At 39.5% G+C, this 22,476-nt stretch overlaps 18 non-coding genes across 18 annotated transcripts; all 18 read left to right on the forward strand.

Annotated features, from left to right (window-relative positions):
- Nucleotides 1-105: 105 nt before the first annotated feature.
- TRNAP-AGG (transfer RNA proline (anticodon AGG)) lies at nucleotides 106-177 on the forward strand. Its single transcript has one exon. It is a non-coding gene; the product is annotated as a tRNA-Pro (tRNA).
- Nucleotides 178-465: 288 nt separating this feature from the next.
- Nucleotides 466-538, forward strand: TRNAV-CAC (transfer RNA valine (anticodon CAC)). The gene has a single exon. It is a non-coding gene; the product is annotated as a tRNA-Val (tRNA).
- Nucleotides 539-2,751: 2,213 nt separating this feature from the next.
- Nucleotides 2,752-2,823, forward strand: TRNAQ-UUG (transfer RNA glutamine (anticodon UUG)). The gene has a single exon. It is a non-coding gene; the product is annotated as a tRNA-Gln (tRNA).
- Nucleotides 2,824-3,111: 288 nt separating this feature from the next.
- TRNAL-CAA (transfer RNA leucine (anticodon CAA)) lies at nucleotides 3,112-3,184 on the forward strand. The gene has a single exon. It is a non-coding gene; the product is annotated as a tRNA-Leu (tRNA).
- Nucleotides 3,185-5,366: 2,182 nt separating this feature from the next.
- Nucleotides 5,367-5,438, forward strand: TRNAP-UGG (transfer RNA proline (anticodon UGG)). The gene has a single exon. It is a non-coding gene; the product is annotated as a tRNA-Pro (tRNA).
- A 288-nt stretch (nucleotides 5,439-5,726) lies between these two features.
- Nucleotides 5,727-5,799, forward strand: TRNAV-CAC (transfer RNA valine (anticodon CAC)). The gene has a single exon. It is a non-coding gene; the product is annotated as a tRNA-Val (tRNA).
- A 2,100-nt stretch (nucleotides 5,800-7,899) lies between these two features.
- TRNAP-UGG (transfer RNA proline (anticodon UGG)) lies at nucleotides 7,900-7,971 on the forward strand. The gene has a single exon. It is a non-coding gene; the product is annotated as a tRNA-Pro (tRNA).
- Nucleotides 7,972-8,259: 288 nt separating this feature from the next.
- TRNAV-CAC (transfer RNA valine (anticodon CAC)) lies at nucleotides 8,260-8,332 on the forward strand. The gene has a single exon. It is a non-coding gene; the product is annotated as a tRNA-Val (tRNA).
- A 2,179-nt stretch (nucleotides 8,333-10,511) lies between these two features.
- Nucleotides 10,512-10,583, forward strand: TRNAP-UGG (transfer RNA proline (anticodon UGG)). Its single transcript has one exon. It is a non-coding gene; the product is annotated as a tRNA-Pro (tRNA).
- Nucleotides 10,584-10,871: 288 nt separating this feature from the next.
- Nucleotides 10,872-10,944, forward strand: TRNAV-CAC (transfer RNA valine (anticodon CAC)). Its single transcript has one exon. It is a non-coding gene; the product is annotated as a tRNA-Val (tRNA).
- A 2,096-nt stretch (nucleotides 10,945-13,040) lies between these two features.
- TRNAP-UGG (transfer RNA proline (anticodon UGG)) lies at nucleotides 13,041-13,112 on the forward strand. Its single transcript has one exon. It is a non-coding gene; the product is annotated as a tRNA-Pro (tRNA).
- Nucleotides 13,113-13,400: 288 nt separating this feature from the next.
- Nucleotides 13,401-13,473, forward strand: TRNAV-CAC (transfer RNA valine (anticodon CAC)). The gene has a single exon. It is a non-coding gene; the product is annotated as a tRNA-Val (tRNA).
- Nucleotides 13,474-15,722: 2,249 nt separating this feature from the next.
- On the forward strand, nucleotides 15,723-15,794 carry TRNAP-UGG (transfer RNA proline (anticodon UGG)). The gene has a single exon. It is a non-coding gene; the product is annotated as a tRNA-Pro (tRNA).
- Nucleotides 15,795-16,082: 288 nt separating this feature from the next.
- On the forward strand, nucleotides 16,083-16,155 carry TRNAV-CAC (transfer RNA valine (anticodon CAC)). Its single transcript has one exon. It is a non-coding gene; the product is annotated as a tRNA-Val (tRNA).
- A 2,129-nt stretch (nucleotides 16,156-18,284) lies between these two features.
- On the forward strand, nucleotides 18,285-18,356 carry TRNAP-AGG (transfer RNA proline (anticodon AGG)). The gene has a single exon. It is a non-coding gene; the product is annotated as a tRNA-Pro (tRNA).
- Nucleotides 18,357-18,644: 288 nt separating this feature from the next.
- Nucleotides 18,645-18,717, forward strand: TRNAV-CAC (transfer RNA valine (anticodon CAC)). The gene has a single exon. It is a non-coding gene; the product is annotated as a tRNA-Val (tRNA).
- A 2,161-nt stretch (nucleotides 18,718-20,878) lies between these two features.
- On the forward strand, nucleotides 20,879-20,950 carry TRNAP-UGG (transfer RNA proline (anticodon UGG)). Its single transcript has one exon. It is a non-coding gene; the product is annotated as a tRNA-Pro (tRNA).
- Nucleotides 20,951-21,238: 288 nt separating this feature from the next.
- Nucleotides 21,239-21,311, forward strand: TRNAV-CAC (transfer RNA valine (anticodon CAC)). Its single transcript has one exon. It is a non-coding gene; the product is annotated as a tRNA-Val (tRNA).
- The last annotated feature ends 1,165 nt before the right edge of the window (nucleotides 21,312-22,476 follow it).

The following is a 22,476-nucleotide window of genomic DNA, read 5'->3' on the forward strand; positions in this document are numbered from 1 at the left end:
GAATTTCCTGTGAATTCACAGACCAAGCATGAAAAAGACCCCAGCATGATCTTCATTGCGGGCTTAGAGCTGGTATTACCTTTTCAGAGGTGAGGGTCTTTCAACGGCTCGTTGGTCTAGGGGTATGATTCTCGCTTAGGGTGCGAGAGGTCCCGGGTTCAAATCCCGGACGAGCCCTTTCATTGGTGCTCTTTTGAAGTATGCATTTCAAAGCCAATATTAATTTTCTCTTTGCAGTAGTGGATGCATATTTGCTAGAGTCTCATGCTTTTAACCTTGCCCTGCCTGAGCAAATAGGAAACATTTCTCTTTAAGCATTTTGCAAAAATGCTGAACTTGCAAGGCATATACAAGCGTTCAGATAGGGCTGTCGGGCAGGTTGCATGAAAGAAATCTAAAACCAGATGCCCTTGGAATAGCCTGTTTTGAGCAGTTTCATCACAGAAGAATCACCTGTAGGTATCTGTTTCTGTAGTGTAGTGGTTATCACGTTCGCCTCACACGCAAAAGGTCCCCGGTTAGAAACCGGGCAGAAACACTAGTTATATTGTCTTGGCTGCAATGTTGAGAGTTGCCGTTTTGCATGAAATTGTCCAGGCCCTGAAGATGGGTTCATGCAGTCTCGTTCCAAGAAAGTGAATTCTCTTAAAAACAATAACATAATTGGCATGTGGATGTATCTGTTGATTCACAGACCTCACTTTCAAAAGAGCCCTGCATTCGGTTCAATGCTCAACCAGAACAAGCATTAACTTTGAGAATTGTTGGCACCAACAGGCCTCTTATTTTAGTGGAGTGTTTCTGGTTTTTAAGTGCTGAGACTTGGGCTCAATTCCTAGATGATCCTTCTCAAGGTGATGATACAAATGCATCGTCACCTTTTCGTTTAATGTCAGAATTGTTTATTTCCATTTGGTGGTGTATGAATGCTTTCGACAGTATGGGGATTTTTTCTAGCCTTGCATGAATAAAAGCATATCACTCCTCTTTATGTATTTTTCTAATACATTTATATTTGCATCTCCTCTCCTAGCATGCATTTTTGACTATCTTACAGGCTGTATATAATAAGTATCAATTCAGGGGCGCTTCTTCTACTCAAATCACAACTGTTCTATCACGACATTGATAAGCAATCTGCATCTGCTTCTGTTGTGTATTGGTTATCATATTTACCTAACGTGTGAAAGTCCCATGTTGGACAGTGCACGTTAACAAAGAAACCAATGATTTTTATTAAAAGTTGTCTTGTGTTTTGGTTACCTTGCATCAGCCAAACCGTGCCAGAGATTACTTCATTTGCAGTCACTTCAAAAGTAGGGATTCTCAAATAAATGGCAAGAGGTTGAAACAAATCCAAAGAAATGCATGGCATATCTATGTGTAGGTGTATGCATGTATCCATATATAAAGATAGATAGATAGATAGATAGATAGATAGATAGATAGATAGATAGATAGATAGATAGATAGATAGATAGATAGATAGATAGATGGATGGATGGATGGATAGATAGATAGATAGATAGATAGATAGATAGATAGATAGATAGATAGATAGATAGATAGATAGATAGATAGATAGATAGATAGATAGATAGATAGATAGATAGATAGATAGATAGATATAGGGAGAGAGAGAGCGTTAATATAAACAGAGACTTTATTTTCAATCAAGCGGTCTTTTCTTTCCTTTAGGAGCAGAATGTTCTGATCATCAGCGCACCAGAATGTAGTGCTTGGTTGGCAAGCATCACATATTGTGATGTGTTAGCTAAGAGTTCCATGTCCTTCAGACTCATATATTCCTCTGTAGTTGTACCTTAGTGATTCAACAAAACATGGCATCATAATCAGCATTCTACTGCCACAGAGTGGACAGAGAAATCATTTAGAATTTCCCTGAAAAAGAAAAAAAGCATACTTAGGCAGAGCTTTGTGGACAGGAAGGACATTAGAGCAAGTGAGGAATAAGCACTGCTTTTGTTAATTTACATAGGCAGAACAGAGACTGCTGGGAAAAACCTGAAATTACAGGCACAGAAAATGCCTGCTTCTGGAGAGAACACTAAGAAGCATTGAAAGTTTTTCCTCTGACCCTGGCCACTCTTAAGAGGAATCCTATGATAGTCAGCAGGACCCACCCTAAAAAGGAAGGGACAGCCATTTGGACCCTTTCCACCTTTTCTATATCTCGCCTGATCGAGCCTTATTGAGCGCTGAATGAGCGGATAAGCACATAAGCACATGTACTTCTCATTTTGGGAAGGTATTGCTTAGCTTGTTACCAGCAGCTCAGTTATGTTATGATGTTAGAGGCTATGCAAGGAATGCTTTAGTCCTGCATTAGGCAGTTTTTATTGCTTCTTGCATTCAAGAGATAGATAATTAGCCAGAATCTGTGGCCCAGCTATTCACCTTGGCATTCCGATTTGCACAAAGGGAATAAGTATTTGAGAGAAAAGGCAAAATGTGTTTCTTATGTTGTTATGAACAGCTTTTTATTCTTTCTCTTTAGGCTCTAGCCAATGCAGAAATATATAAATAACTGCTGACTTCCTGTAAGACTTGTCCAATGCTGAGAAAAAATAAAAGGGGACACTTACAAATGATAGTGCTATCGTTTGAGAAAGTGTAAGATGACACTGAATTTCCTGTGAATTCACAGACCAAGCATGAAAAAGACCCCAGCATGATCTTCATTGCGGGCTTAGGGCTGGTATTACATTTTCAGAGGTGAGGGTCTTTCAACGCTCGTTGGTCTAGGGGTATGATTCTCGCTTTTGGTGCGAGAGGTCCCGGGTTCAAATCCCGGACGAGCCCTTTCATTGGTGCTCTTTTGAAGTATGCATTTCAAAGCCAATATTAATTTTCTCTTTGCAGTAGTGGATGCATATTTGCTAGAGTCTCATGCTTTTAACCTTGCCCTGCCTGAGCAAATAGGAAACATTTCTCTTTAAGCATTTTGCAAAAATGCTGAACTTGCAAGGCATATACAAGCGTTCAGATAGGGCTGTCGGGCAGGTTGCATGAAAGAAATCTAAAACCAGATGCCCTTGGAATAGCCTGTTTTGAGCAGTTTCATCACAGAAGAATCACCTGTAGGTATCTGTTTCTGTAGTGTAGTGGTTATCACGTTCGCCTCAAACGCAAAAGGTCCCCGGTTAGAAACCGGGCAGAAACACTAGTTATATTGTCTTGGCTGCAATGTTGAGAGTTGCCGTTTTGCATGAAATTGTCCAGGCCCTGAAGATGGGTTCATGCAGTCTCGTTCCAAGAAAGTGAATTCTCTTAAAAACAATAACATAATTGGCATGTGGATGTATCTGTTGATTCACAGACCTCACTTTCAAAAGAGCCCTGCATTCGGTTCAATGCTCAACCAGAACAAGCATTAACTTTGAGAATTGTTGGCACCAACAGGCCTCTTATTTTAGTGGAGTGTTTCTGGTTTTTAAGTGCTGAGACTTGGGCTCAATTCCTAGATGATCCTTCTCAAGGTGATGATACAAATGCATCGTCACCTTTTCGTTTAATGTCAGAATTGTTTATTTCCATTTGGTGGTGTATGAATGCTTTCGACAGTATGGGGATTTTTTCTAGCCTTGCATGAATAAAAGCATATCACTCCTCTTTATGTATTTTTCTAATACATTTATATTTGCATCTCCTCTCCTAGCATGCATTTTTGACTATCTTACAGGCTGTATATAATAAGTATCAATTCAGGGGCGCTTCTTCTACTCAAATCACAACTGTTCTATCACGACATTGATAAGCAATCTGCATCTGCTTCTGTTGTGTATTGGTTATCATATTTACCTGACGTGTGAAAGTCCCATGTTGGACAGTGCACGTTAACAAAGAAACCAATGATTTTTATTAAAAGTTGTCTTGTGTTTTGGTTACCTTGCATCAGCCAAAACGTGCCAGAGATGACTTCATTTGCAGTCACTTCAAAAGTAGGGATTCTCAAATAAATGGCAAGAGGTTGAAACAAATCCAAAGAAATGCATGGCATATCTATGAGTAGGTGTATGCATGTATCCATATATAAAGATAGATAGATAGATAGATAGATAGATAGATAGATAGATAGATAGAGATATAGATAGATAGATAGATAGATAGATAGATAGATAGATAGATAGATAGATAGATAGATAGATAGATAGATAGATAGATAGATAGATAGATAGATAGATAGATAGATAGATAGATAGATAGATAGATAGATAGATATAGGGAGAGAGAGAGCGTTAATATAAACAGAGACTTTATTTTCAATCAAGCGGTATTTTCTTTCCTTTAGGAGCAGAATGTTCTGATCATCAGCGCACCAGAATGTAGTGCTTGGTTGGCAAGCATCACATATTGTGATGTGTTAGCTAAGAGTTCCATGTCCTTCAGACTCATATATTCCTCTGTAGTTGTACCTTGGTGATTCCACAAAACATGGCATCATAATCAGCATTCTACTGCCACAGAGTGGACAGAGAAACCATTTAGAATTTCCCTGAAAAAGAAAAAAAGCATACTTAGGCAGAGCTTTGTGGACAGGAAGGACATTAGAGCAAGTGAGGAATAAGCACTGCTTTTGTTAATTTACATAGGCAGAACAGAGACTGCTGGGAAAAGCCTGACATTAAAGGCACAGAAAATGCCTGCTTCTGGAGAGAACACTAAGAAGCATTGAAAGTTTTTCCTCTGACCCTGGCCACTCTTAAGAGGAATCCTATGATAGTCAGCAGGACCCACCCTAAAAAGGAAGGGACAGCCATTTGGACCCTTTCCACCTTTCCTATATCTCGCTTGATCGAGCCTGATTGAGCGCTGATTGAGCGGATAAGCACATAAGCACATGTACTTCTCATTTTGGGAAGGCATTGCTTAGCTTGTTACCAGCAGCTCAGTTATGTTATGATGTTAGAGGCTATGCAAGGAATGCTTTAGTCCTGCATTAGGCAGTTTTTATTGCTTCTTGCATTCAAGAGATAGATAACTAGCCAGAATCTGTGGCCCAGCTATTCACCTTGGCATTCCGATTTGCACAAAGGGAATAAGTATTTGAGAGAAAAGGCAAAATGTGTTTCTTATGTTGTTATGAACAGCTTTTTATTCTTTCTCTTTAGGCTCCAGCCAATGCAGAAATATATAAATAACTGCTGACTTCCTGTAAGACTTGTCCAATGCTGAGAAAAAATAAAAGGGGACACTTACAAATGATAGTGCTATCGTTTGAGAAAGGGTAAGTTGACACTGAATTTCCTGTGAATTCAAAGACCAAGCATGAAAAAGACCCCAGCATGATCTTCATTGCGGGCTTAGAGCTGGTATTACCTTTTCAGAGGTGAGAGTCTTTCAACGGCTCGTTGTTCTAGGGGTATGATTCTCGCTTTGGGTGCGAGAGGTCCTGGGTTCAAATCCCGGACGAGCCCTTTCATTGGTGCTCTTTTGAAGTATGCATTTCAAAGCCAATATCAATTTTCTCTTTGCAGTAGTGGATGATTATTTGCTAGAGTCTCATGCTTTTAACCTTGCCCTGCCTGAGCAAATAGGAAACATTTCTCTTTAAGCATTTTGCAAAAATGCTGAACTTGCAAGGCATATACAAGCGTTCAGATAGGGCTGTCGGGCAGGTTGCATGAAAGAAATCTAAAACCAGATGCCCTTGGAATAGTCTGTTTTGAGCAGTTTCATCACAGAAGAATCACCTGTAGGTATCTGTTTCTGTAGTGTAGTGGTTATCACGTTCGCCTCACACGCGAAAGGTCCCCGGTTCGAAACCGGGCAGAAACACTAGTTATATTGTCTTGGCTGCAATGTTGAGAATTGCCGTTTTGCATGAAATTGTCCAGGCCCTGAAGATGGGTTCATGCAGTCTCGTTCCAAGAAAGTGAATTCTCTTAAAAACAATAACATAATTGGCATGTGGATGTATCTGTTGATTCACAAACCTCACTTTCAAAAGAGCCCTGCATTCGGTTCAATGCTCAACCAGAACAAGCATTAACTTTGAGAATTGTTGGCACCAACAGGCCTCCTATTTTAGTGGAGTGTTTCTGGTTTTAAGTGCTGGGGCTTGGGCTCAATTCCTAGATGATCCTTCTCAAGGTGATGATACAAATGCATCGTCACCTTTTCGTTTAATGTCAGAATTGTTTATTTCCATTTGGTGGTGTATGAATGCTTTCGACAGTATGGGGATTTTTTCTAGCCTTGCATGAATAAAAGTATATCACTCCTCTTTATGTATTTTTCTAATACATTTATATTTGCATCTCCTCTCCTAGCATGCATTTTTGACTATCTTACAGGCTGTATATAATAAGTATCAATTCAGGGGCGCTTCTACTACTCAAATCACAACTGTTCTATCACGACATTGATAAGCAATCTGCATCTGCTTCTGTTGTGTATTGGTTATCATATTTACCTGACGTGTGAAAGTCCCATGTTTGACAGTGCACGTTAACAAAGAAACCAATGATTTTTATTAAAAGTTGTCTTGTGTTTTGGTTACCTTGCATCAGCCAAAACGTGCCAGAGATGACTTCATTTGCAGTCACTTGAAAAGTAGGGATTCTCAAATAAATGGCAAGAGGTTGAAACAAATCCAAAGAAATGCATGGCATATCTATGAGTAGGTGTATGCATGTATCCATATATAAAGATAGATAGATAGATAGATAGATAGATAGATAGATAGATAGATAGATAGATAGATAGATAGATAGATAGATAGATAGATAGATAGATAGATAGATAGATATAGGGAGAGAGAGAGCGTTAATATAAACAGAGACTTTATTTTCAATCAAGCGGTATTTTCTTTCCTTTAGGAGCAGAATGTTCTGATCATCAGCGCACCAGAATGTAGTGCTTGGTTGGCAAGCATCACATATTGTGATGTGTTAGCTAAGAGTTCCATGTCCTTCAGACTCATATATTCCTCTGTAGTTGTACCTTGGTGATTCCACAAAACATGGCATCATAATCAGCATTCTACTGCCACAGAGTGGACAGAGAAACCATTTAGAATTTCCCTGAAAAAGAAAAAAAGCATACTTAGGCAGAGCTTTGTGGACAGGAAGGACATTAGAGCAAGTGAGGAATAAGCACTGCTTTTGTTAATTTACATAGGCAGAACAGAGACTGCTGGGAAAAGCCTGAAATTAAAGGCACAGAAAATGCCTGCTTCTGGAGAGAAGACTAAGAAGCATTGAAAGTTTTTCCTCTGACCCTGGCCACTCTTAAGAGGAATCCTATGATAGTCAGCAGGACCCACCCTAAAAAGGAAGGGACAGCCATTTGGACCCTTTCCACCTTTCCTATATCTCGCTTGATCGAGCCTGATTGAGCGCTGATTGAGCGGATAAGCACATAAGCACATGTACTTCTCATTTTGGGAAGGCATTGCTTAGCTTGTTACCAGCAGCTCAGTTATGTTATGATGTTAGAGGCTATGCAAGGAATGCTTTAGTCCTGCATTAGGCAGTTTTTATTGCTTCTTGCATTCAAGAGATAGATAATTAGCCAGAATCTGTGGCCCAGCTATTCACCTTGGCATTCCGATTTGCACAAAGGGAATAAGTATTTGAGAGAAAAGGCAAAATGTGTTTCTTATGTTGTTATGAACAGCTTTTTATTCTTTCTCTTTAGGCGGCTCTAGCCAATGCAGAAATATATAAATAACTGCTGACTTCCTGTAAGACTTGTCCAATGCTGAGAAAAAATAAAAGGGGACACTTACAAATGATAGTGCTATCTTTTGAGAAAGGGTAAGTTGACACTGAATTTCCTGTGAATTCACAGACCAAGCATGAAAAAGACCCCAGCATGATCTTCATTGCGGGCTTAGAGCTGGTATTACCTTTTCAGAGGTGAGGGTCTTTCAACGGCTCGTTGGTCTAGGGGTATGATTCTAGCTTTGGGTGCGAGAGGTCCCGGGTTCAAATCCCGGACGAGCCCTTTCATTGGTGCTCTTTTGAAGTATGCATTTCAAAGCCAATATCAATTTTCTCTTTGCAGTAGTGGATGATTATTTGCTAGAGTCTCATGCTTTTAACCTTGCCCTGCCTGAGCAATTAGGAAACATTTCTCTTTAAGCATTTTGCAAAAATGCTGAACTTGCAAGGCATATACAAGCGTTCAGATAGGGCTGTCGGGCAGGTTGCATGAAAGAAATCTAAAACCAGATGCCCTTGGAATAGTCTGTTTTGAGCAGTTTCATCACAGAAGAATCACCTGTAGGTATCTGTTTCTGTAGTGTAGTGGTTATCACGTTCGCCTCACACGTGAAAGGTCCCCGGTTCGAATCCGGGCAGAAACACTAGTTATAGTGTCTTGGCTGCAATGTTGAGAGTTGCCGTTTTGCATGAAATTGTCCAGGCCCTGAAGATGGGTTCATGCAGTCTCTTTCCAAGAAAGTGAATTCTCTTAAAAACAATAACATAATTGGCATGTGGATGTATCTGTTGATTCACAGACCTCACTTTCAAAAGAGCCCTGCATTCGGTTCAATGCTCAACCAGAACAAGCATTAACTTTGAGAATTGTTGGCACCAACAGGCCTCCTATTTTAGTGGAGTGTTTCTGGTTTTAAGTGCTGAGGCTTGGGCTCAATTCCTAGATGATCCTTCTCAAGGTGATGATACAAATGCATCGTCACCTTTTCGTTTAATGTCAGAATTGTTTATTTCCATTTGGTGGTGTATGAATGCTTTCGACAGTATGGGGATTTTTTCTAGCCTTGCATGAATAAAAGCATATCACTCCTCTTTATGTATTTTTCTAATACAATTATATTTGCATCTCCTCTCCTAGCATGCATTTTTGACTATCTTACAGGCTGTATATAATAAGTATCAATTCAGGGGCGCTTCTACTACTCAAATCACAACTGTTCTATCACGACATTGATAAGCAATCTGCATCTGCTTCTGTTGTGTATTGGTTATCATATTTACCTGACGTGTGAAAGTCCCATGTTTGACAGTGCACGTTAACAAAGAAACCAATGATTTTTATTAAAAGTTGTCTTGTGTTTTGGTTACCTTGCATCAGCCAAAACGTGCCAGAGATGACTTCATTTGCAGTCACTTGAAAAGTAGGGATTCTCAAATAAATGGCAAGAGGTTGAAACAAATCCAAAGAAATGCATGGCATATCTATGAGTAGGTGTATGCATGTATCCATATATAAAGATAGATAGATAGATAGATAGATAGATAGATAGATAGATAGATAGAGATATAGATAGATAGATAGATAGATAGATAGATAGATAGATAGATAGATAGATAGATAGATAGATAGATAGATAGATAGATAGATAGATAGATAGATAGATAGATAGATAGATAGATAGATAGATAGATAGATAGATAGATAGATATAGGGAGAGAGAGAGCGTTAATATAAACAGAGACTTTATTTTCAATCAAGCGGTATTTTCTTTCCTTTAGGAGCAGAATGTTCTGATCATCAGCGCACCAGAATGTAGTGCTTGGTTGGCAAGCATCACATATTGTGATGTGTTAGCTAAGAGTTCCATGTCCTTCAGACTCATATATTCCTCTGTAGTTGTACCTTGGTGATTCCACAAAACATGGCATCATAATCAGCATTCTACTGCCACAGAGTGGACAGAGAAACCATTTAGAATTTCCCTGAAAAAGAAAAAAAGCATACTTAGGCAGAGCTTTGTGGACAGGAAGGACATTAGAGCAAGTGAGGAATAAGCACTGCTTTTGTTAATTTACATAGGCAGAACAGAGACTGCTGGGAAAAGCCTGACATTAAAGGCACAGAAAATGCCTGCTTCTGGAGAGAACACTAAGAAGCATTGAAAGTTTTTCCTCTGACCCTGGCCACTCTTAAGAGGAATCCTATGATAGTCAGCAGGACCCACCCTAAAAAGGAAGGGACAGCCATTTGGACCCTTTCCACCTTTCCTATATCTCGCCTGATCGAGCGCTGATTGAGCGGATAAGCACATAAGCACATGTACTTCTCATTTTGGGAAGGCATTGCTTAGCTTGTTACCAGCAGCTCAGTTATGTTATGATGTTAGAGGCTATGCAAGGAATGCTTTAGTCCTGCATTAGGCAGTTTTTATTGCTTCTTGCATTCAAGAGATAGATAACTAGCCAGAATCTGTGGCCCAGCTATTCACCTTGGCATTCCGATTTGCACAAAGGGAATAAGTATTTGAGAGAAAAGGCAAAATGTGTTTCTTATGTTGTTATGAACAGCTTTTTATTCTTTCTCTTTAGGCTCCAGCCAATGCAGAAATATATAAATAACTGCTGACTTCCTGTAAGACTTGTCCAATGCTGAGAAAAAATAAAAGGGGACACTTACAAATGATAGTGCTATCGTTTGAGAAAGGGTAAGTTGACACTGAATTTCCTGTGAATTCAAAGACCAAGCATGAAAAAGACCCCAGCATGATCTTCATTGCGGGCTTAGAGCTGGTATTACCTTTTCAGAGGTGAGAGTCTTTCAACGGCTCGTTGTTCTAGGGGTATGATTCTCGCTTTGGGTGCGAGAGGTCCTGGGTTCAAATCCCGGACGAGCCCTTTCATTGGTGCTCTTTTGAAGTATGCATTTCAAAGCCAATATCAATTTTCTCTTTGCAGTAGTGGATGATTATTTGCTAGAGTCTCATGCTTTTAACCTTGCCCTGCCTGAGCAAATAGGAAACATTTCTCTTTAAGCATTTTGCAAAAATGCTGAACTTGCAAGGCATATACAAGCGTTCAGATAGGGCTGTCGGGCAGGTTGCATGAAAGAAATCTAAAACCAGATGCCCTTGGAATAGTCTGTTTTGAGCAGTTTCATCACAGAAGAATCACCTGTAGGTATCTGTTTCTGTAGTGTAGTGGTTATCACGTTCGCCTCACACGCGAAAGGTCCCCGGTTCGAAACCGGGCAGAAACACTAGTTATATTGTCTTGGCTGCAATGTTGAGAATTGCCGTTTTGCATGAAATTGTCCAGGCCCTGAAGATGGGTTCATGCAGTCTCGTTCCAAGAAAGTGAATTCTCTTAAAAACAATAACATAATTGGCATGTGGATGTATCTGTTGATTCACAAACCTCACTTTCAAAAGAGCCCTGCATTCGGTTCAATGCTCAACCAGAACAAGCATTAACTTTGAGAATTGTTGGCACCAACAGGCCTCCTATTTTAGTGGAGTGTTTCTGGTTTTAAGTGCTGGGGCTTGGGCTCAATTCCTAGATGATCCTTCTCAAGGTGATGATACAAATGCATCGTCACCTTTTCGTTTAATGTCAGAATTGTTTATTTCCATTTGGTGGTGTATGAATGCTTTCGACAGTATGGGGATTTTTTCTAGCCTTGCATGAATAAAAGCATATCACTCCTCTTTATGTATTTTTCTAATACATTTATATTTGCATCTCCTCTCCTAGCATGCATTTTTGACTATCTTACAGGCTGTATATAATAAGTATCAATTCAGGGGCGCTTCTACTACTCAAATCACAACTGTTCTATCACGACATTGATAAGCAATCTGCATCTGCTTCTGTTGTGTATTGGTTATCATATTTACCTGACGTGTGAAAGTCCCATGTTTGACAGTGCACGTTAACAAAGAAACCAATGATTTTTATTAAAAGTTGTCTTGTGTTTTGGTTACCTTGCATCAGCCAAAACGTGCCAGAGATGACTTCATTTGCAGTCACTTGAAAAGTAGGGATTCTCAAATAAATGGCAAGAGGTTGAAACAAATCCAAAGAAATGCATGGCATATCTATGAGTAGGTGTATGCATGTATCCATATATAAAGATAGATAGATAGATAGATAGATAGATAGATAGATAGATAGATAGATAGATAGATAGATAGATAGATAGATAGATAGATAGATAGATAGATAGATATAGGGAGAGAGAGAGCGTTAATATAAACAGAGACTTTATTTTCAATCAAGCGGTATTTTCTTTCCTTTAGGAGCAGAATGTTCTGATCATCAGCGCACCAGAATGTAGTGCTTGGTTGGCAAGCATCACATATTGTGATGTGTTAGCTAAGAGTTCCATGTCCTTCAGACTCATATATTCCTCTGTAGTTGTACCTTGGTGATTCCACAAAACATGGCATCATAATCAGCATTCTACTGCCACAGAGTGGACAGAGAAACCATTTAGAATTTCCCTGAAAAAGAAAAAAAGCATACTTAGGCAGAGCTTTGTGGACAGGAAGGACATTAGAGCAAGTGAGGAATAAGCACTGCTTTTGTTAATTTACATAGGCAGAACAGAGACTGCTGGGAAAAGCCTGAAATTAAAGGCACAGAAAATGCCTGCTTCTGGAGAGAAGACTAAGAAGCATTGAAAGTTTTTCCTCTGACCCTGGCCACTCTTAAGAGGAATCCTATGATAGTCAGCAGGACCCACCCTAAAAAGGAAGGGACAGCCATTTCGACCCTTTCCACCTTTCCTATATCTCGCCTGATCGAGCCTGGTTGAGCGCTGATTGAGCGGATAAGCACATAAGCACATGTACTTCTCATTTTGGGAAGGCATTGCTTAGCTTGTTACCAGCAGCTCAGTTATGTTATGATGTTAGAGGCTATGCAAGGAATGCTTTAGTCCTGCATTAGGCAGTTTTTATTGCTTCTTGCATTCAAGAGATAGATAATTAGCCAGAATCTGTGGCCCAGCTATTCACCTTGGCATTCCGATTTGCACAAAGGGAATAAGTATTTGAGAGAAAAGGCAAAATGTGTTTCTTATGTTGTTATGAACAGCTTTTTATTCTTTCTCTTTAGGCGGCTCTAGCCAATGCAGAAATATATAAATAACTGCTGACTTCCTGTAAGACTTGTCCAATGCTGAGAAAAAATAAAAGGGGACACTTACAAATGATAGTGCTATCTTTTGAGAAAGGGTAAGTTGACACTGAATTTCCTGTGAATTCACAGACCAAGCATGAAAAAGACCCCAGCATGATCTTCATTGCGGGCTTAGAGCTGGTATTACCTTTTCAGAGGTGAGGGTCTTTCAACGGCTCGTTGGTCTAGGGGTATGATTCTAGCTTTGGGTGCGAGAGGTCCCGGGTTCAAATCCCGGACGAGCCCTTTCATTGGTGCTCTTTTGAAGTATGCATTTCAAAGCCAATATCAATTTTCTCTTTGCAGTAGTGGATGATTATTTGCTAGAGTCTCATGCTTTTAACCTTGCCCTGCCTGAGCAATTAGGAAACATTTCTCTTTAAGCATTTTGCAAAAATGCTGAACTTGCAAGGCATATACAAGCGTTCAGATAGGGCTGTCGGGCAGGTTGCATGAAAGAAATCTAAAACCAGATGCCCTTGGAATAGTCTGTTTTGAGCAGTTTCATCACAGAAGAATCACCTGTAGGTATCTGTTTCTGTAGTGTAGTGGTTATCACGTTCGCCTCACACGTGAAAGGTCCCCGGTTCGAATCCGGGCAGAAACACTAGTTATAGTGTCTTGGCTGCAATGTTGAGAGTTGCCGTTTTGCATGAAATTGTCCAGGCCCTGAAGATGGGTTCATGCAGTCTCTTTCCAAGAAAGTGAATTCTCTTAAAAACAATAACATAATTGGCATGTGGATGTATCTGTTGATTCACAGACCTCACTTTCAAAAGAGCCCTGCATTCGGTTCAATGCTCAACCAGAACAAGCATTAACTTTGAGAATTGTTGGCACCAACAGGCCTCCTATTTTAGTGGAGTGTTTCTGGTTTTAAGTGCTGAGGCTTGGGCTCAATTCCTAGATGATCCTTCTCAAGGTGATGATACAAATGCATCGTCACCTTTTCGTTTAATGTCAGAATTGTTTATTTCCATTTGGTGGTGTATGAATGCTTTCGACAGTATGGGGATTTTTTCTAGCCTTGCATGAATAAAAGCATATCACTCCTCTTTATGTATTTTTCTAATACATTTATATTTGCATCTCCTCTCCTAGCATGCATTTTTGACTATCTTACAGGCTGTATATAATAAGTATCAATTCAGGGGCGCTTCTACTACTCAAATCACAACTGTTCTATCACGACATTGATAAGCAATCTGCATCTGCTTCTGTTGTGTATTGGTTATCATATTTACCTGACGTGTGAAAGTCCCATGTTTGACAGTGCACGTTAACAAAGAAACCAATGATTTTTATTAAAAGTTGTCTTGTGTTTTGGTTACCTTGCATCAGCCAAAACGTGCCAGAGATGACTTCATTTGCAGTCACTTGAAAAGTAGGGATTCTCAAATAAATGGCAAGAGGTTGAAACAAATCCAAAGAAATGCATGGCATATCTATGAGTAGGTGTATGCATGTATCCATATATAAAGATAGATAGATAGATAGATAGATAGATAGATAGATAGATAGATAGATAGATAGATAGATAGATAGAGATATAGATAGATAGATAGATAGATAGATAGATAGATAGATAGATAGATAGATAGATAGATAGATAGATAGATAGATAGATAGATAGATAGATAGATAGATAGATAGATAGATAGATAGATAGATAGATAGATAGATAGATAGATAGATAGATAGATAGATAGATAGATAGATAGATAGATAGATATAGGGAGAGAGAGAGCGTTAATATAAACAGAGACGTTATTTTCAATCAAGCGGTATTTTCTTTCCTTTAGGAGCAGAATGTTCTGATCATCAGCGCACCAGAATGTAGTGCTTGGTTGGCAAGCATCATATATTGTGATGTGTTAGCTAAGAGTTCCATGTCCTTCAGACTCATATATTCCTCTGTAGTTGTACCTTGGTGATTCCACAAAACATGGCATCATAATCAGCATTCTACTGCCACAGAGTGGACAGAGAAACCATTTAGAATTTCCCTGAAAAAGAAAAAAAGCATACTTAGGCAGAGCTTTGTGGACAGGAAGGACATTAGAGCAAGTGAGGAATAAGCACTGCTTTTGTTAATTTACATAGGCAGAACAGAGACTGCTGGGAAAAGCCTGACATTAAAGGCACAGAAAATGCCTGCTTCTGGAGAGAACACTAAGAAGCATTGAAAGTTTTTCCTCTGACCCTGGCCACTCTTAAGAGGAATCCTATGATAGTCAGCAGGACCCACCCTAAAAAGGAAGGGACAGCCATTTGGACCCTTTCCACCTTTCCTATATCTCGCCTGATCGAGCCTGATCGAGCGCTGATTGAGCGGATAAGCACATAAGCACATGTACTTCTCATTTTGGGAAGGCATTGCTTAGCTTGTTACCAGCAGCTCAGTTATGTTATGATGTTAGAGGCTATGCAAGGAATGCTTTAGTCCTGCATTAGGCAGTTTTTATTGCTTCTTGCATTCAAGAGATAGATAATTAGCCAGAATCTGTGGCCCAGCTATTCACCTTGGCATTCCGATTTGCACAAAGGGAATAAGTATTTGAGAGAAAAGGCAAAATGTGTTTCTTATGTTGTTATGAACAGCTTTTTATTCTTTCTCTTTAGGCTCCAGCCAATGCAGAAATATATAAATAACTGCTGACTTCCTGTAAGACTTGTCCAATGCTGAGAAAAAATAAAAGGGGACACTTACAAATGATAGTGCTATCGTTTGAGAAAGGGTAAGTTGACACTGAATTTCATGTGTATTCACAGACCAAGCATGAAAAAGACCCCAGCATGATCTTCATTGCGGGCTTAGAGCTGGTATTACCTTTTCAGAGGTGAGGGTCTTTCAACGGCTCGTTGGTCTAGGGGTATGATTCTCGCTTTGGGTGCGAGAGGTCCTGGGTTCAAATCCCGGACGAGCCCTTTCATTGGTGCTCTTTTGAAGTATGCATTTCAAAGCCAATATCAATTTTCTCTTTGCAGTAGTGGATGATTATTTGCTAGAGTCTCATGCTTTTAACCTTGCCCTGCCTGAGCAAATAGGAAACATTTCTCTTTAAGCATTTTGCAAAAATGCTGAACTTGCAAGGCATATACAAGCGTTCAGATAGGGCTGTCGGGCAGGTTGCATGAAAGAAATCTAAAACCAGATGCCCTTGGAATAGTCTGTTTTGAGCAGTTTCATCACAGAAGAATCACCTGTAGGTATCTGTTTCTGTAGTGTAGTGGTTATCACGTTCGCCTCACACGCGAAAGGTCCCCGGTTCGAAACCGGGCAGAAACACTAGTTATATTGTCTTGGCTGCAATGTTGAGAATTGCCGTTTTGCATGAAATTGTCCAGGCCCTGAAGATGGGTTCATGCAGTCTCGTTCCAAGAAAGTGAATTCTCTTAAAAACAATAACATAATTGGCATGTGGATGTATCTGTTGATTCACAAACCTCACTTTCAAAAGAGCCCTGCATTCGGTTCAATGCTCAACCAGAACAAGCATTAACTTTGAGAATTGTTGGCACCAACAGGCCTCCTATTTTAGTGGAGTGTTTCTGGTTTTAAGTGCTGGGGCTTGGGCTCAATTCCTAGATGATCCTTCTCAAGGTGATGATACAAATGCATCGTCACCTTTTCGTTTAATGTCAGAATTGTTTATTTCCATTTGGTGGTGTATGAATGCTTTCGACAGTATGGGGATTTTTTCTAGCCTTGCATGAATAAAAGCATATCACTCCTCTTTATGTATTTTTCTAATACATTTATATTTGCATCTCCTCTCCTAGCATGCATTTTTGACTATCTTACAGGCTGTATATAATAAGTATCAATTCAGGGGCGCTTCTACTACTCAAATCACAACTGTTCTATCACGACATTGATAAGCAATCTGCATCTGCTTCTGTTGTGTATTGGTTATCATATTTACCTGACGTGTGAAAGTCCCATGTTTGACAGTGCACGTTAACAAAGAAACCAATGATTTTTATTAAAAGTTGTCTTGTGTTTTGGTTACCTTGCATCAGCCAAAACGTGCCAGAGATGACTTCATTTGCAGTCACTTGAAAAGTAGGGATTCTCAAATAAATGGCAAGAGGTTGAAACAAATCCAAAGAAATGCATGGCATATCTATGAGTAGGTGTATGCATGTATCCATATATAAAGATAGATAGATAGATAGATAGATAGATAGATAGATAGATAGATAGATAGATAGATAGATAGATAGATAGATAGATAGATAGATAGATAGATAGATAGATAGATAGATAGATAGATAGATAGATATAGGGAGAGAGAGAGCGTTAATATAAACAGAGACTTTATTTTCAATCAAGCGGTATTTTCTTTCCTTTAGGAGCAGAATGTTCTGATCATCAGCGCACCAGAATGTAGTGCTTGGTTGGCAAGCATCACATATTGTGATGTGTTAGCTAAGAGTTCCATGTCCTTCAGACTCATATATTCCTCTGTAGTTGTACCTTGGTGATTCCACAAAACATGGCATCATAATCAGCATTCTACTGCCACAGAGTGGACAGAGAAACCATTTAGAATTTCCCTGAAAAAGAAAAAAAGCATACTTAGGCAGAGCTTTGTGGACAGGAAGGACATTAGAGCAAGTGCGGAATAAGCACTGCTTTTGTTAATTTACATAGGCAGAACAGAGACTGCTGGGAAAAGCCTGAAATTAAAGGCACAGAAAATGCCTGCTTCTGGAGAGAAGACTAAGAAGCATTGAAAGTTTTTCCTCTGACCCTGGCCACTCTTAAGAGGAATCCTATGATAGTCAGCAGGACCCACCCTAAAAAGGAAGGGACAGCCATTTGGACCCTTTCCACCTTTCCTATATCTCGCTTGATCGAGCCTGATTGAGCGCTGATTGAGCGGATAAGCACATAAGCACATGTACTTCTCATTTTGGGAAGGCATTGCTTAGCTTGCTACCAGCAGCTCAGTTATGTTATGATGTTATGATGTTAGAGGCTATGCAAGGAATGCTTTAGTCCTGCATTAGGCAGTTTTTATTGCTTCTTGCATTCAAGAGATAGATAATTAGCCAGAATCTGTGGCCCAGCTATTCACCTTGGCATTCCGATTTGCACAAAGGGAATAAGTATTTGAGAGAAAAGGCAAAATGTGTTTCTTATGTTGTTATGAACAGCTTTTTATTCTTTCTCTTTAGGCTCTAGCCAATGCAGAAATATATAAATAACTGCTGACTTCCTGTAAGACGTGTCCAATGCTGAGACAAAATAAAAGGGGACACTTACAAATGATAGTGCTATCTTTTGAGAAAGGGTAAGTTGACACTGAATTTCCTGTGAATTCACAGACCAAGCATGAAAAAGACCCCAGCATGATCTTCATTGCGGGCTTAGAGCTGGTATTACCTTTTCAGAGGTGAGGGCCTTTCAACGGCTCGTTGGTCTAGGGGTATGATTCTCGCTTAGGGTGCGAGAGGTCCCTGGTTCAAATCCCGGATGAGCCCTTTCATTGGTGCTCTTTTGAAGTATGCATTTCAAAGCCAATATCAATTTTCTCTTTGCAGTAGTGGATGATTATTTGCTAGAGTCTCATGCTTTTAACCTTGCCCTGCCTGAGCAATTAGGAAACATTTCTCTTTAAGCATTTTGCAAAAATGCTGAACTTGCAAGGCATATACAAGCGTTCAGATAGGGCTGTCGGGCAGGTTGCATGAAAGAAATCTAAAACCAGATGCCCTTGGAATAGTCTGTTTTGAGCAGTTTCATCACAGAAGAATCACCTGTAGGTATCTGTTTCTGTAGTGTAGTGGTTATCACGTTCGCCTCACACGTGAAAGGTCCCCGGTTCGAATCCGGGCAGAAACACTAGTTATAGTGTCTTGGCTGCAATGTTGAGAGTTGCCGTTTTGCATGAAATTGTCCAGGCCCTGAAGATGGGTTCATGCAGTCTCTTTCCAAGAAAGTGAATTCTCTTAAAAACAATAACATAATTGGCATGTGGATGTATCTGTTGATTCACAGACCTCACTTTCAAAAGAGCCCTGCATTCGGTTCAATGCTCAACCAGAACAAGCATTAACTTTGAGAATTGTTGGCACCAACAGGCCTCCTATTTTAGTGGAGTGTTTCTGGTTTTAAGTGCTGAGGCTTGGGCTCAATTCCTAGATGATCCTTCTCAAGGTGATGATACAAATGCATCGTCACCTTTTCGTTTAATGTCAGAATTGTTTATTTCCATTTGGTGGTGTATGAATGCTTTCGACAGTATGGGGATTTTTTCTAGCCTTGCATGAATAAAAGCATATCACTCCTCTTTATGTATTTTTCTAATACATTTATATTTGCATCTCCTCTCCTAGCATGCATTTTTGACTATCTTACAGGCTGTATATAATAAGTATCAATTCAGGGGCGCTTCTACTACTCAAATCACAACTGTTCTATCACGACATTGATAAGCAATCTGCATCTGCTTCTGTTGTGTATTGGTTATCATATTTACCTGACGTGTGAAAGTCCCATGTTTGACAGTGCACGTTAACAAAGAAACCAATGATTTTTATTAAAAGTTGTCTTGTGTTTTGGTTACCTTGCATCAGCCAAAACGTGCCAGAGATGACTTCATTTGCAGTCACTTGAAAAGTAGGGATTCTCAAATAAATGGCAAGAGGTTGAAACAAATCCAAAGAAATGCATGGCATATCTATGAGTAGGTGTATGCATGTATCCATATATAAAGATAGATAGATAGATAGATAGATAGATAGATAGATAGATAGATAGATAGATAGATAGATAGATAGATAGATAGATAGATAGATAGATAGATAGATAGATAGATAGATAGATAGATAGATAGATAGATAGATAGATAGATAGATAGATAGATAGATAGATAGATATAGGGAGAGAGAGAGCGTTAATATAAACAGAGACTTTATTTTCAATCAAGCGGTATTTTCTTTCCTTTAGGAGCAGAATGTTCTTATCATCAGCGCACCAGAATGTAGTGCTTGGTTGGCAAGCATCACATATTGTGATGTGTTAGCTAAGAGTTCCATGTCCTTCAGACTCATATATTCCTCTGTAGTTGTACCTTGGTGATTCCACAAAACATGGCATCATAATCAGCATTCTACTGCCACAGAGTGGACAGAGAAACCATTTAGAATTTCCCTGAAAAAGAAAAAAAGCATACTTAGGCAGAGCTTTGTGGACAGGAAGGACATTAGAGCAAGTGAGGAATAAGCACTGCTTTTGTTAATTTACATAGGCAGAACAGAGACTGCTGGGAAAAGCCTGAAATTAAAGGCACAGAAAATGCCTGCTTCTGGAGAGAACACTAAGAAGCATTGAAAGTTTTTCCTCTGACCCTGGCCACTCTTAAGAGGAATCCTATGATAGTCAGCAGGACCCACCCTAAAAAGGAAGGGACAGCCATTTGGACCCTTTCCACCTTTCCTATATCTCGCCTGATCGAGCCTGATCGAGCGCTGATTGAGCGGATAAGCACATAAGCACATGTACTTCTCATTTTGGGAAGGCATTGCTTAGCTTGTTACCAGCAGCTCAGTTATGTTATGATGTTAGAGGCTATGCAAGGAATGCTTTAGTCCTGCATTAGGCAGTTTTTATTGCTTCTTGCATTCAAGAGATAGATAATTAGCCAGAATCTGTGGCCCAGCTATTCACCTTGGCATTCCGATTTGCACAAAGGGAATAAGTATTTGAGAGAAAAGGCAAAATGTGTTTCTTATGTTGTTATGAACAGCTTTTTATTCTTTCTCTTTAGGCTCTATCCAATGCAGAAATATATAAATAACTGCTGACTTCCTGTAAGACTTGTCCAATGCTGAGAAAAAATAAAAGGGGACACTTACAAATGATAGTGCTATCGTTTGAGAAAGGGTAAGTTGACACTGAATTTCCTGTGAATTCACAGACCAAGCATGAAAAAGACCCCAGCATGATCTTCATTGCGGGCTTAGAGCTGGTATTACCTTTTCAGAGGTGAGGGTCTTTCAACGGCTCGTTGGTCTAGGGGTATGATTCTCGCTTTGGGTGCGAGAGGTCCCGGGTTCAAATCCCGGACGAGCCCTTTCATTGGTGCTCTTTTGAAGTATGCATTTCAAAGCCAATATCAATTTTCTCTTTGCAGTAGTGGATGATTATTTGCTAGAGTCTCATGCTTTTAACCTTGCCCTGCCTGAGCAAATAGGAAACATTTCTCTTTAAGCATTTTGCAAAAATGCTGAACTTGCAAGGCATATACAAGCGTTCAGATAGGGCTGTCGGGCAGGTTGCATGAAAGAAATCTAAAACCAGATGCCCTTGGAATAGTCTGTTTTGAGCAGTTTCATCACAGAAGAATCAGCTGTAGGTATCTGTTTCTGTAGTGTAGTGGTTATCACGTTCGCCTCACACGCGAAAGGTCCCCGGTTCGAAACCGGGCAGAAACACTAGTTATATTGTCTTGGCTGCAATGTTGAGAGTTGCCGTTTTGCATGAAATTGTCCAGGCCCTGAAGATGGGTTCATGCAGTCTCGTTCCAAGAAAGTGAATTCTCTTAAAAACAATAACATAATTGGCATGTGGATGTATCTGTTGATTCACAAACCTCACTTTCAAAAGAGCCCTGCATTCGGTTCAATGCTCAACCAGAACAAGCATTAACTTTGAGAATTGTTGGCACCAACAGGCCTCCTATTTTAGTGGAGTGTTTCTGGTTTTAAGTGCTGAGGCTTGGGCTCAATTCCTAGATGATCCTTCTCAAGGTGATGATACAAATGCATCGTCACCTTTTCGTTTAATGTCAGAATTGTTTATTTCCATTTGGTGGTGTATGAATGCTTTCGACAGTATGGGGATTTTTTCTAGCCTTGCATGAATAAAAGCATATCACTCCTCTTTATGTATTTTTCTAATACATTTATATTTGCATCTCCTCTCCTAGCATGCATTTTTGACTATCTTACAGGCTGTATATAATAAGTATCAATTCAGGGGCGCTTCTACTACTCAAATCACAACTGTTCTATCACGACATTGATAAGCAATCTGCATCTGCTTCTGTTGTGTATTGGTTATCATATTTACCTGACGTGTGAAAGTCCCATGTTTGACAGTGCACGTTAACAAAGAAACCAATGATTTTTATTAAAAGTTGTCTTGTGTTTTGGTTACCTTGCATCAGCCAAAACGTGCCAGAGATGACTTCATTTGCAGTCACTTGAAAAGTAGGGATTCTCAAATAAATGGCAAGAGGTTGAAACAAATCCAAAGAAATGCATGGCATATCTATGAGTAGGTGTATGCATGTATCCATATATAAAGATAGATAGATAGATAGATAGATAGATAGATAGATAGATAGATAGATAGATAGATAGATAGATAGAGATATAGATAGATAGATAGATAGATAGATAGATAGATAGATAGATAGATAGATAGATAGATAGATAGATAGATAGATAGATAGATAGATAGATAGATAGATAGATAGATAGATAGATAGATAGATAGATAGATAGATAGATAGATAGATAGATAGATAGATAGATATAGGGAGAGAGAGAGCGTTAATATAAACAGAGACTTTATTTTCAATCAAGCGGTATTTTC

This window comes from Lissotriton helveticus, chromosome 8 (assembly GCF_964261635.1).
Source record: "Lissotriton helveticus chromosome 8, aLisHel1.1, whole genome shotgun sequence".
Classification (NCBI taxonomy): Eukaryota; Metazoa; Chordata; class Amphibia; order Caudata; family Salamandridae; genus Lissotriton; species Lissotriton helveticus.